At 40.7% G+C, this 14,021-nt stretch overlaps 2 long non-coding RNA genes across 2 annotated transcripts in view; both read right to left on the bottom strand.

The window, feature by feature from the left end:
• Positions 1-3,528: 3,528 nt before the first annotated feature.
• LOC117244185 lies at positions 3,529-8,517 on the bottom strand. Its single transcript, XR_004496781.1, has 2 exons — positions 8,195-8,517; positions 3,529-6,913 (listed from the first exon to the last, which is right to left on the bottom strand). It is a non-coding gene; the product is annotated as an uncharacterized LOC117244185 (long non-coding RNA).
• A 1,441-nt stretch (positions 8,518-9,958) lies between these two features.
• Positions 9,959-14,021, bottom strand: part of LOC107201677 — a 49,781-nt gene continuing 45,718 nt past the window's right edge. Inside the window, exon 4 of the long non-coding RNA XR_004496780.1 lies at positions 9,959-10,882. This is a non-coding gene — a long non-coding RNA (uncharacterized LOC107201677). The remainder of the gene's footprint in view (positions 10,883-14,021) is intronic.

Here is a 14,021-nt window from a genome sequence, read left to right as displayed (position 1 = left end):
GTCCAGCTGGGGAGGTAAGGCTAAGTATCTTTTTGGAGGAAAAAATAGCTGAAGCTTCCTCAGTCAGCAGAGCAGTTCATGAAACATACATTGCCTGAGTACCAAACATGAATTAGACTCTAAATGGAAATTATCATTAAAGGCAAACTGTTCAGGAGCTATCACTATCAAAACTGAGGGGGCTTGACATGATATATTTTTATCAAATGGTTTCATAAACAAAAGTGAGAGGAATGGACACAAGTTGCCAAATTCAGCCTCTTTCTGCAAAGCTTCATGTGGGTGTAGAGACTGCTGGTGTAGGCTGGCATGCATAACACCCCCATCACTGTCCTCAAATTAAGAGAGGCAGACTGGAGTCAGCTGTGCTCAGGGGAATCACTCCTGAGGTAAGACTGAGCCTGACTGAATCTGTTCCATAAAGCAAACTACCTACTATGCTAGCTTGTGAAAGAACTCCAAAACTGACATTACTAGAATTCCCAAGAGTATAGTATTTCTGTATGCCATCTTTTCATCTTCCAATGCACTTGACTATACCGTTCTTCCAGGGAATGTCACTTTATCTCAGTACTTGATGGTTATTGACTAAATCCTACAAGATTGAAATAACCGTAGAGTTAAAAAAAAAATAAAAAATAATGCACAATTCTTCACATATGTCAATGCCTTGGCAGAAACTGCAGAAAATGTTACAGAAACAAAAACACAACAATTTGTTGGTCAAAGCTCCAAAATCCCATAAAAAGTGTTGTCAGAGAAACACCATTCAGGCTGAAAAATATGATATTTCTAAAATTCAGTACCTAAAAAGGGTAACATTAAATTAATTTGGTACCAGATGCATAAGCAGATGCTCAAACTCATATCAAGTTTTTCACTATGCATGGCAAAGCATCAGGACATGAATCTTGTCTAAACCTCATCTCACTCTTGACCTAGACAATGACCAAATGTTGTGAGGGCATGACTTTCTACACAATTTCTAAACTCCATGGTTCTATCTGGGTTGAACACTTTCATGGAAATAATCCTTTCTGCAAAGCTGTTAAATGCTGCTTGCTATTTCACTACCTTAAGTGCTACCTTATCACTCAAGCTGTACTGAGTGTGTTCCACTGTCAGTTTCAGAAACCTGTCTAGTCCTTGGAAATTAAAATTCTATTTCAGAAATTTCCAGAATATTATCGCAGGACCTAACTGCAAATAAGAAGAGTGTGCATCACCAGAGGTTCAGCAAAAAACAAGTTTTCAATTTATAGTCATTCAAATGTTGTTGGTTTGAAAAATTATTTGAGTGCAACAGTATTTACATTCCTTCAACAGAGGTAAAATCCTAATCAAATAAGCTATGGGAGAGAAAGAGAGCAAAAATGTAAAGGACCGGGGTAAAAAAAGAAATTATTGCATGTGTATTAATCTATTATTAATTATTAATTTTATAGCTACAGCTAGTTGAATAACGATGTAAAGAATGCGAGGAGAAAAATACATTATTCCACAAGATAAAAACAGATATCACAGAGGACCTGACCTTCAGAGCTTTTTTTCAGATCATTTTAAATGATCTCACATGTATTGCCTGCAAGAGAAACTGCCAACTTCACCTCCATTCAGTGCATATTTGAGCCAGGCTTTTACTGAAGCAGTTCTGATTTCTGATCAGAATTTTTTTTTTTTTTTGCTTTCCCCTTATGCTAATAACATTTGGCACACTGCTGAGCTGCTCTATGAAAAATACAGATATTAAATTACTAATGGGAGGGAAATGAACAGTTCAACTGAACAACATAGGTGCTTGAAAACCAAAAATTCTTCATAGAGTTTAGTGAGAAGGTATTGTTTCTTAAGTTCGTATTTTCAAGATAACATTTAAGATGAACTTTCTTAAATAGATTTTTTGGCAATTGTTAAAACTCAGCATAATACCAAACCAGTTATTTTTTCTGTGCTAGAGTAGCACCTCCTGAGAAAAACACGTTTTGTAAGGGATCTTTCCTGAGTTGTGCAGGAAGAGCTATAGATAAGTGCTGTGTTTGTGCCCAGTCAGAGAATGATGGTTTCCAGTAAAGGTTTCAAAAGCACTGAATCCACTTTAAGAAAAATTCTGAAACTTGGACTTTTCCTGTGAATATATTGTACACGTCTTAAAAACATAAATGCAAAGAGCTCAATCAAAAGTGCAAAAGCAACAATAAAAAGCCATTCAGCAGGAGGAAGGCTGTTACTAGGGTCTGTTTCTAGAAAATGAAAGCCAGCTTTGCACTCTTTCTCTGCATGCTGAAGCATGAACTTAGGGTGCCTCTGTCTGAATACACTGCATTCTGGCAACATGGCAAGAAGCCAATAAGATAAAACATCCCGTGAGATCATATTTTGTAAATCAGAACTTTCCCAAAGAGTTCTGGTAATACAACAGATCTAGAAATTAGTAAAAAAATCAGCAGTTTCCATCTTTAACAGTTCAGCTTATCTTTAAACCTATTTACCATCATCTAATGTTATATGAAATTCATAAAAGTTATAGATGCAACAGTTAAAGCAGCACTGAAGAACTGGACTGGATAATTAGCATGTTTATGAACCTGGATGACTGATGCATTAGCTCTGAATGCAAATATAAAGTGACAAAATTCTGCTGCTGTTATACAACTATAAATCTGGAACAACCCTTCTGAGGGCCCTGGAAATTCTGAAATGTTATAGAAATATAGCAGAGCTCAAAATTCATCCAAAATCACCTAAACTGCATGAGAACATATGTATTTACAGGCACAGGAATGGCAAGATTACAGAGAGAAATTCACAAAAAGAAGAAATTCTTTCAACGGAAAAAAAACCCACCAAAACCCTACAGATATTCCAGTTTAAACACTTTAGAGTTTTAAATTATAACAACCAACCAATTTTTCATTTTCTTTCAAGCAGATTATGCTCTTAAATTATCTCTGGATGCTATACAGAAAGGCTGTAAACAATGAAACCTAATTAAATTGGTTTGAAAAATACCTGGTGAAATACCTATGATTAAATTATTTCATCTGTAGATTGGGGAAGCAAATTTCCCAGGGCTGTAAAAGTACCTACATTATAACATGGATCAAAGTATTTGCCATGTAAAATGAGAATGGACCAGCACAAAACTACTGAATTAATTCACGGTATACACTTTTCCATCATAATAAATGCTGCTTCTGTGCACTGAGCCATCAGTAATCTCAATTCTTTTTCCTGTAAGTACTACATCACTGGTTAGATCACTCTGTCCTTTCAGGGTTATTGTACTTTAATTTGCCTTGCACTTTACACTTCCTCCACAAGCTGAAGTTTAACAGATTTTTATGAAGATGCAGCTACATTAAAAGAAAAGTATTGTTATGTCTTCATAGTAAAAGCTCTTGAGCCAAAGACCTTTAATCTTCTGGTTACTATATACATCAAAATTCACAGTTTCAGTACCACTTCAAAGCATTGCTATGCTATTTCAGTGCCACCATAAATAAATGTTCCTTCATTGAAAATACTTCGTCAAGTTAATGATTTCTTATTTTTTATTTAATCATCATTGTCACTGCAGAGCCTGAAATACATGATAAGGGAGTAGTAAAAATAACGACAGCAGTGTCTATCCATAGTGCACTGAAAACCGCCCTTCAGCTCCTGTGCAAACAGCTCATGGAGTGAAGCAAAAACAACCAAACTTTGTGCCCCATCCTTGCAAGGGGCTTTGAGAAACCTGGTCTAGAGAAAGCTGTCCCTGGACATGGCAGGGGCATTGGAACAAGATGATCTTTAACAGAAATCATTCTGTGATTCTGTGATTTGATGAAATGTAGCTTTACCTTGACATACACTACCTGCACAAGTTTTCACACAGGCTCACAAACCTCACTTTAAAGATAACAACAGGCTGTGAGATACCACACCTGAATTACCTGTTCCTTTCATAACTTGGCAGCCATTTGGTATGACCACTTGTACAAGCTCCTGCTGATTCTTTAACTTGCCAACACGGTCCCCTCTTCTGGATGTGAGAGACTTTCCTGTTTAACACACCTTTAAAAGGCTGTGATTTACACCAGTTTTTGCCACTGTACAAGCATTAAATGTGCTTAATTCCATATGTGCTTTCACCCAGCCTGGAGACCCTGAGATAACAGGGTAACATGAATTCACCTGAATGGCTCCTAACTTGGCATGTGGAAAGAGCTGTCTATAAAACAGCTAAAACTAGATTTCATCATTCCTTTAGTCATTCACCTCTTTCCCTATTTGTATGAAATGTACACAGCACACTTGTTTTCTTCAAAGAAATATCAAGGACCTTCCCCGTTCATGCAGCAAACTACCCAGCTAGTCTTGAGCCTCTTCCACATTTTTGTTATTGGCTTTGTACTTTGATGCTTATTGGGGTCTAAATGTTCACTAAAGATGGAAAACTTCGTCTTGCAACTGTCAGAGCTGTTCCAATTTCCCCATTGGTTGTGCAGGAAAAAATACCCCGAGTATTGCACAGAAGCTCTGTTGCTCTTTTAGATGAATTTCCTCTCTTTTCTTGGTCATTTGCTTTAACTATATGGAGCAGTACTCAATGAGTGAATGAAGGAGATGCAGAAAAACAGTTTGAAATTAATTAAGGCTCAAAGCCTAAAATCACGTTAGAGATGATTTTCTGGTATGGATTCTGTTGTGTCCCTCTGATCCTTCCCCCTGACAGCAGTTGGCTGACATAGACTGTCTGCTCCAGTGATATTCTCCCAGCTGAGGTGCCCAGTGATATTCTCCCAGCTGAGGTGCCCAGTGATATTCCCCCAGCTAACCCCACCCCAGGCCAGCTGCAGAGAAGAGTTAAACTCTGAGCATTTTTGCAAAGGTCTGAGGAGCCTCACAGACTAGGTGAAGTCAGTCTCCTCTCCTGCAATGGCAATGGATTCTGAAGTTGCTCAGAGAAGGAAAGGATCAAAAGTATTCATCTAGGCTACCCCAGGAAAAAAGAGACTGGATTGAGAAGATGCCAGTCCATCTCAAGTTTTTAGATCAGGTTGAATGTCAGCATATTCTTAGGACATAGGACACTTTTGCAGACAATATATATTGAAAGTGCTCTCCCTTGCTGAAGCTTGAAAAACACAAGGGTAGGTACTTAAAAACACAACGTGCAAATGTCAAATCAAGAAGATCAAACCTAAAACAAGAAAGAAAAGAACAAGCAGCGTGAGTTTCCTTGAATCTGGTCAAAGCTGTAGGCTGCTTTACTGTTATCTGAATGGGATCAGATATTGTTGGTATAGCAATATGCAAAAATCAGGTTGTTATATATGCACACAGTCTCTTTTACCATTTAGTGCTTTGCAATGCTACAAATCACCATTTCTCCTCTATGACCTTTTTCAATCAGTCAGTAATCTAAAAGAGGAACATAAGGAATTTTACACTAGATGAAGTAAAAAAGATTCATACAAATGGTCATTCATATGTTAAATAGAAGGGCACAACAGAGATGATACACCTGAAACTCCCCTTTGGTACTGTGACCTTTCTCGAGGAATTAGGTTATTTATTTTACAAAAATAAATCCAACTGTAAGTGTCCTGAGATATCCAGAACTGAAGCAAACTATAGCTTCTGACTTGAAAAGGTTAGAAATTAAAATCTGTCAGTGTCAATATCTAACAATATTAGAGCTGCTCTCTCTTTTTTTTTTTTTTTTTTTCTCTAATGAACTACTGGAGGATCAGGTTAAAGAGCTACAAAGAAAGCACTTGGAAAAGTCACTTATAACCAACAGTGAAACCCAAAGTTAGGTGTAATCCTGTGGACAAGGGCTCCCTCTGTGCAAGGACACTCCTTGTCACAGGACAGCAACAGTGTGCCAGAGTAAAAGGTGCCAGCACTGGGAGGAAACCCATAAAACAAATTAGCCTTCTCCCCTTTCCACCAGTAAATCCATCTGGTAACAGCTGTTACCTATCCAGTTTATACAAACTCTTCTCCAAAATCTTTGATGTCCAGAAGACTGGAAAATCTAATCGTGTCTTGGGAAAGAGGATAACAAAAATATTGAGAAAGTAATAAAAACACAAACAATTCTCTTACTGCAATACTTGCTGAGAAAGAAAGTTTTTCAGATCTGGTTAGTTAGCAAACTCTTTTATAAACCAGTCATGAATGGAGGAAATTTACTATTCATGGCTGCAGAAATATAATTTAAAAAAAGGACTTGCTTCTTTCAGCAATCTTGAGGACAATGATGTATTTTCATTTGCTTTCCTAGGGATAAATACAAAATGAGAGCATTGAGGCTTCCTCTGGAAGCCTGCAGTTTACAGCCAAGGCACAGTTCAGTCCCTTAGCCCAAGGACTTGATTCGCCATTACATCAGCCATAGTGGAATGACACTTGTGCAATGAAGGTGGTAATCAGCTAAAAAAGAAAATGATGATATCACTGGCTCTGCTATATGGCCAAGCTGGCCAGGAACACCACAGTCTGGGAGGTCTGTGGCCAGGCACAAAAACTGGAGCAGCTTGGCTGCTACCTGCCATGCCAGGACTTCCCAGCTGGAGAGGTGACATCCCGAGGGAGGCACACCAAGCCTGACCCCCACTGGCAATGACATAACTGCTCTCTTTGGATGCTGAAAGCATCCCTTTGGGATGTTCTACCCGTGACATATGCCCCCCAGTAGCTAAATGAGGAATGAGAGTCCTCTTGTGTCCCTTTTGCCCCAGACGAGAAGTTGCAGCATTGCAAAGCCACCCCGCTCGGAGCATGCCGGCAGGATGTGGAGCGCTGCTCCTGCTGGGTCCAGTGGGCTGCCCAGGGCCGTGCTCAGCCAGGGCCTGGCCAGTGGAGAAGGGAAACAAATGGCAGCACCTTGTGGGAAACAGGAAGGGGGCCAGTCTCCAGACACCTGTTGAAATAAGATTATAAGATTTAGGTTGGGAATGCCAACGTGCTTTTCCTGCATGGATCCTGCCTGCACAGCTGTGGTACCTAGCAGAGATTGCAAAACTTCACACTGACTGGACCACTCTGGCTGCTGTAAAATCAGAATAGTGCTTATACCAGATCAGATATGCAAAGTGAGACAATATGAATTTTGAGTATGAATTTTAAAGCTGTCCCTGTAGCTCACTCTCATTCACCTGCAGTTCCTGCACACACAAATCTCCCCAAAGGGCACCTTGGTAACACATCAGATAATACCCTCAGAGCCATTTCTTTTTTCTGCTTGTAGATTGCTCTGTGCAAACTCCCATTAGTTTATTTTTGTTTTAAATAACTGCAAAATGTCTCCCTGTTTTTGAGGGGGAGAAAGGTAGAAGGAGGTGGGGGGGAGGCCAATGTGTTTTAGATTTTAGGGGAAAGAGCCCCTCCAAAGTGCAAAATCTTTCAAAGACAGACTTACAGTTTGTGAAACTTGGTTGTGACTGCTCTCTATAACTTGTGCCACACTCTGCCTCCTTCACCCTCTGACACATAACAAGAAAACTGGATTCAAAATGAGATTGCACCATGGTGAATTCATTCCTTGAATTGCATCGTAAGTTTCAGCAATACACAGCGTGGGAACACGTCTATTAGCTCTCGCTTTGAAGAAATTGGATTTGCAAAGGTCAGCAGTGGCTCGGCCCATTTCTCAGCAGATCTTTGGCTTGCTTTTCATCCCAGGACTAGCAGGGAGGAGGTCAGAGAGGAATGACAAAAAGAGCGAGCTTTTTGAAGAGAGCCCAAAGAATCTGACTGTGCTTCCAGCAGTGTGGAGGTTTCTTTTGCTCAAAGCTAATAAAAAGATAGATTTTAAACCAAATTTATGGGAATAACTTTCTGGTTTTACTTTGCATATTAAACAATTAATTGTTTTGGTATAAACTAAGAAATGCTTTCCAATGTAACTTTTGGTCTGGCTGCCTGAAGCTAATCTGCAGAAAAGCCTGCTTGCCCTCCCCCACCCCTCCCACTTTTTGTGCAAAAGGGTTCAGCCAGCCTGGAAAAGAGGTAGAAAGAGGCAAGCCTCAGCCTCCAGTGGAAGTGAAGTGTGAAATCCAGGGAGTTTGTGTTCTGTATTTCTCCTCTGAAACACATTTCCCAGTTGTTTAGTTTGCTCCTGTGCCAGTGCACGGAGACAGAGGTAGCTTCATTACCCTTTTGAGCCAGAAAATTCACAAAATATTTTCTCCACTCTCTTCACCTTATTAACATAAACTGGACTTTCCTCTGGCTGCTGGCAGGGCAGGGTGCTGGGAATGTGTGATCAAGGTGTTTTGGCGGCTGTCACCAACATTCTCCTTAGGCTGGCGGTGAAGGATTCCTCCTGCATCCTGAACAGGTGTTTGCTGTGGCCGCTTACACCGGAAAGCCACAAAAAAGGGAAGGAGGTGGGGATAAAAAGAAAGAAAGCAGGTTAGAAAGGAATCCAAAAATAGCAGCGAGCCTGAGTGCCTTCACCTCTAAATATTAAACATTTCTTGCAGAAATACAGAACACACAGGCTGAAACATATCTCCTAGAACACTGGGAATAATAGACTCATCTTCTTTATTAGTGTATTTTTTTTGGCAGCTCATTTTCTCTGGCTTTCTGTGAAGGCTTGCAATGTGGGGGAAGACGAGGCAGAATAGCTCCAGCTGCTGTTACAGCTCTCCCAAAAATGTAAAAATTTTTACTTGTCCCTACTCTTCTAACAAGCAACATGGCAGCATTCTGACATAAAAATGCAATTTAGAAAGTATCCAAGTCATAGGAGGTCAAATCTTGATGCTCCGTTGGTTCCTGTTAAGTAGCCAGTACTAATCCAGGTGAATATTTCTTGTCATTAAGTGAGCAATACTGGCCTTTGCCCTTACTAATTTGACTCAGAAAATTCCCTTCTGAATCTGTCTCAGGAATGCCCAGAGGTCTGGCTGCTGCAGAAGGTTCTAGCAGGAATACAGCAGAAATACTGCTGGAGGAGGAGCATTTACAGCATATGCAAAAGAGATGTAGAATAGAGTGTTTTATGCAGATCAAGATGAACAGGGAGTAGTCACTGTCAAACTGACAGAATAGTGGTGTTTCTGTGACTTAAAAGGAAGTAATAAATGCTGGATTTAGGCTTTTAGTGACAAAATGGCTTGTTCACATGCTGCTTCATAGCTGCATCAGATTTCCACCTAAATTTGATCACCACCACTAGAGAGTGAGCCTATGCAAGGAGACTGTGCCAGCTCCTCTCACAAGTATTGTCACCACAGATCCCTCCAGACCCTGGAATTTCTCATTAGCTCACATACCAGCAACTCTTCAGAAGTGCCTTCACCTTCCAGCTCCAGAGAGAGAAGCAATTAGGGGATCCGAGTAAGGTTCTGCAGCTAAGGAGAGCTCTCTTTAGAAATAGCACTTTGTGCTAAATATGAGATCCCATCTAGAGGTTTTGTCAAAGCATCCTTTCTAGGAATATAATTTTTAATTTGACAGATTTCCACAACATTTGACCTGAAGAAGATTGTGATTTATGGACACATACCTCATTTGCAAATTTCTATCTGAGCAGTGCAGGTAAATATACACCTAACCTGGAGAGTTTAGGCATTTGAACATGTATCTGGATTACCTGTGCACAGCTGTTCATGGTCAGCCATCAGATCCCTGATCCAGCTTCTTTTCTCTGTTTAGCATCCTCTTGTCTCTGTTTTCATTTAAGCTCTCTTTTATGTGTGATGTTTTTATCAACACTTACTTCAGCATCCTGCAGTGGAGAAAGGCGTCCTTGTCGCACCTTTCACATATGAATAAGCTTCTAACTGAAAACACAAGTACGAGGTTTAGCTTTCTTTTTTTCAGAAACAAACCAAAGAAAGTCAGGAGGTTAAACAGCTACAGTTGAGGGTACTTTGCTGAGCTGCAATAAAAAAATAAAAGATTGGTCTGAACACGTATTTTTTTATTAAAAGAGAATGAACATAAATTACAGCTGCTGACCATGTAGTCATTCTTTTTATGAGGTGTTTCCTTATACCCATATATGATTTCCACATATAAATTCCCTGTTGGACTGAAAACGCCTCACATGAAACTGGTGCTTTTCTTAATAAATTGTCCACAGAATCAGTATTTCATCTCAGATGTAAAAATTTCATTAGGGAAAAAAAGCATCCCCGTGTCCTGGTGGAAAGCAATACCAGACACTATTCAAGCTAAAAAAAGATCTGCCTGCAGATTGTGTAGCATTTTTCCTCTGCTTTTCTATTTAATTATTTTCCATAATTTAATAAAACCCCGTATAACATAGCATACTATAACAGTGCCTGCAGTAACAACCACTTAGTCCAGAGCAGAAAAAAGAAAATTTGTTCCATTGAGGATTTCAGCATTTTGAGTTTTGTTTCCTTTAAAACTTTCTTGAAGAAAGGTACCTAGCTCTGAAACAGTGTAAGCACAGAAACCCTGAAGTCCTCTGGTCTTTCAGAGCTTGTTTTATGGAATGCCCTCAAACCATGCAGCGTGGAAGTCTGGAAACTGCTCCAGGTCTGCCTACTGAGGTCTTCTCACCAGAGAAAATCACTTCAACCAGAATCAGATGTTCCATATGGGACTCTCAGTTGTAAATCTGAGAAAGCACTAAAAATACGAAATTGTAGAAAAATGTCCCCAGAGTCCACATGAAAATCCAAATTGATGATTACCTTTGTTACTCCAAGCAGAAAAGAGGCAATGCTGAACTAAACCGGATGGCCATGTATTCAGGGTCATCTGCTGCCGCTCTTACTCTGGAAGCGCAGCTGTCTCCTCATGAAACCAGTGAGTTCAGCAGAGGCAGGGTGAAGAATGTGCTCCTAAGAGATTCCCCCTTCCCAACAAAAACGCTTGGTTTGACGAACTGCTGGATGTGCATCAGAACCTGACAGAAGGGGGACATTTTTAGCAACAGTTGGCTGAACCAGTATGGCAGAGTGTGGTCCCCAAAAGCACAGTTGCTTTCATTCCCATAATTTACTTTCATCTGTCTTTTTCAAAACCTTCTCTAATTAAGCTTAATTACTATGCAGGCACACATTAGTGCAACATTCTGTCCACTTATGGACCACCCATAAAATCCTTCATAGCATTAATCCCGGAAAGTGGTAGACTGCTTGTTTTGTTTTGTTTTCTAATGTGCATAAGTGCCTATAATGCACAGCAATGGCTTTTTAGAACTGATACTTGACTCTGATTATCATGAAAGGATTCTTAGTTTATGTCAGAAAATCAGAGAGGTCAGAAGGGTGTTTGTATTTTGGGAAAAGCAAGCATTTATGATGATCTGGACTCTTAAGAATTCTGATGCAGTACTCAGGCACAGAAATTCCCACCTCTTTGTTATATTTAACTCCTCCTTGGCTCACTGGTGAGGTTCCAGATGATTGTAAGCTGGCCGATGTGACACCCATTCACAAAAAGGGTAGGAAGGAGGATCCTGGTAATTCTAGACCAGTCAGCCTGACCTCAGTACCTGGTAAGGTTAGGGAACAGTTTATACTGAGTGTCATCACTTACAGGATGGCCAGGGTATCAGACCCAGCCAGCATGGGTTTAGGAGGTGCAGCTCATGTCTGACCAACCTGATTTCCTTTTATGACCAGGTGACTCACCCTGGTGGATGTGGGAAAGTCTGTGGATGTTGTCCATTTGGACTTCAGCAAGGCCTTTGACACTGTCTCCCACAGCACACTCCTGGAACAGCTGGCAGCCCATGGCTTGGAGAGGAGCACTCTGTGCTGGGTTCAGAACTGGCTGGATGGCTGGGCCCAGAGAGTGGTGGTGAACAGTGCTGCATCCAGCTGGGGGCCAGTGACCAGTGGTGTTCCTCAGAGGTCTGTGCTGGGGCCAGTTCTGTTCAATATTTTTATTGATGACATGATGAGGGTATTGAGTCTTTCATTAGTAAATTTGCAGATGACACTAAGCTGGGATCATGTGTCAGTCTGTTGGAAGGGAGGAGGGCTCTGCAAAGAGACTTGGAATGGTTGGAATGATGTGCAGAGTCCAATAAGATGATGTTTAATAAGTCCAAGTGTCAAATCCTGTAGAACCACATTAACCCCCTGCAATGTTACAGGCTGGGGATGGTGTGGCTGGACAGTGCCCAGGCAGAAAGGGACCTGGGGGTGCTGGTGACAGCCAGCTGGACATGAGCCAGCAGTGTGCCCTGGGGGCCAAGGATGCCAATGGCCCCTGGCCTGGATCAGGAATAGTGTGGCCAGCAGGACCAAGGGGGTCATTCTTCCCCTGTACTCAGCACTGGTGAGGTCACACCTTGAGTTCTGTGCCCAGTTCTGGCCCCTCAATTCAGGAAGGACCTTGAGACACTTGAGCACATCCAGAGGAGGCAACGAGGTTGGTGAGGGGCTTGGATCACAAGCCCTGTTGTGAATGGAACAGGAGGAATGGCTGAGGGAGCTGGGGTTGTTTAGCCTGGAGAAAAGGAGAGTCAGAGGTGGCCTTATCACTCTCTACAACTTCCTGAAAGGTGGCTGTAGGCAGGTTTGGTCTCTTTCTCCACACAACAACTGACAGAATGAGAGGACACGGTCCCAAACTGTACCAAGGGAAATATAGGTTGGATAATAGGAAAAAGATTTTTACAGAGTGATAAAGTATAGGAATGGTCTGCCTGGAGAGGTGGTGGAGTCACATCCCTGGATGTGTTTAAAAACAGACTGGGGGTGGCACTTGGTGCCATGGCTTAGTTGAGGTGTTAGAGCTGGGTTGGACTCGATGATCTTGGAGGCCTCTTCCAACCTAGTCATTCTGTGATTCTGTGAATTCTTAGGACAGTTATGGCTTAGACTATAACAATTTGGATACCTTTAGCCTTTGTGAGTTAGTCAGGTTATCTGCCTCACTTAAGTCTTCAGTGAGTCTCCATCCTAAAAAGCAGTGATCCCATGACCTCATGCAATCCATGCAAACTATCTTTTTTTAAGATGGACAAAGGTCTAGTCTGGAGGGTGCTTCTAAATAGTTTGTAGGAGCTGAAGCATAACAGAATATTTTGAAATAGTAAAACAAAATAACAAGGCAATCACAGGGACATCAGCTGAAATATTCTTGCAAGCAGCTGATTATTCTTTAGAATTGCAGTTTTTCTGAGTGCAATAATTCCCACTAAAAACTCTGCAATAAAGTAGAAGTTAAGAAGACTTCAAGAATTTCTACGATGCTGAAGAAAAAGTGCCAAGTTCCAGGTATCTCAGAAGAGTGTTGGGTGGGCTGAAAACTCACATGACTAGAAGGACAACAAATCTAAAAGACAATAAGGAAGTAGTGCTAGAGAATAAAATCAAAACTTCTGTAGCAAAGAGACAGCACCACAACTTTAGCAGAGAGATATAAGATGAGGGAATTTCAACCTCACTCACTTTGGTGAGGGACTCAGGGAGTTGGAGATCACACCATGTGACTAAACTTCATTTACCATTTGCAGTGACATAGTTTCTGGGCACTGGGGGACAAGGCCAATATTCATGCCTCTGCTAGAAATGTTTTTCTTCATCCAGAAATGACAAAAAGAGAAAGGGAAGAACAAAATTTAGGTCCAAGTAAACATTTCTTAAAATTATTAAGATACATCCAGTCCTTTCCAAAGCTTTCAAGCTTTGTAGGATGTATATGCTGGAAAAGGAAAAAGAAAAGGAGAAATACCAAGAACTCTCTAACCAGCAAAGACCTGTTGCCCATATAACATTAGCTAAATCTGTTCAACAAAGACACTACTAGAGATGCACATTCTATGAGAATAGTAGGGCTCTTACATTATGCCTATGAAACAAAAGTAAAACAGAGAACAGGAGATACATAAATCATTGTCTCTGAGTCCAGAGGCAAGTTCTGATGATGATTTAATATTTTAATATCAGGGAAAATCATTCCTTTCTGTCACACATTTATGAATTTCAAAACTGAGGAAAAAATCCCCCTACTTATAGATTGATTATTGTAAAAATGAAAAGATATAATTTTTATTGCTTAATAAAAGCTAGAAAAATTCAAGTGATGCA

This window comes from Parus major, chromosome 3, assembly GCF_001522545.3.
Source record: "Parus major isolate Abel chromosome 3, Parus_major1.1, whole genome shotgun sequence".
Lineage (NCBI taxonomy): Eukaryota > Metazoa > Chordata > Aves > Passeriformes > Paridae > Parus > Parus major.
The sequence above is the reverse complement of the archived record's forward strand: the minus strand, read 5'-3'. Positions and strand labels throughout refer to the sequence as shown.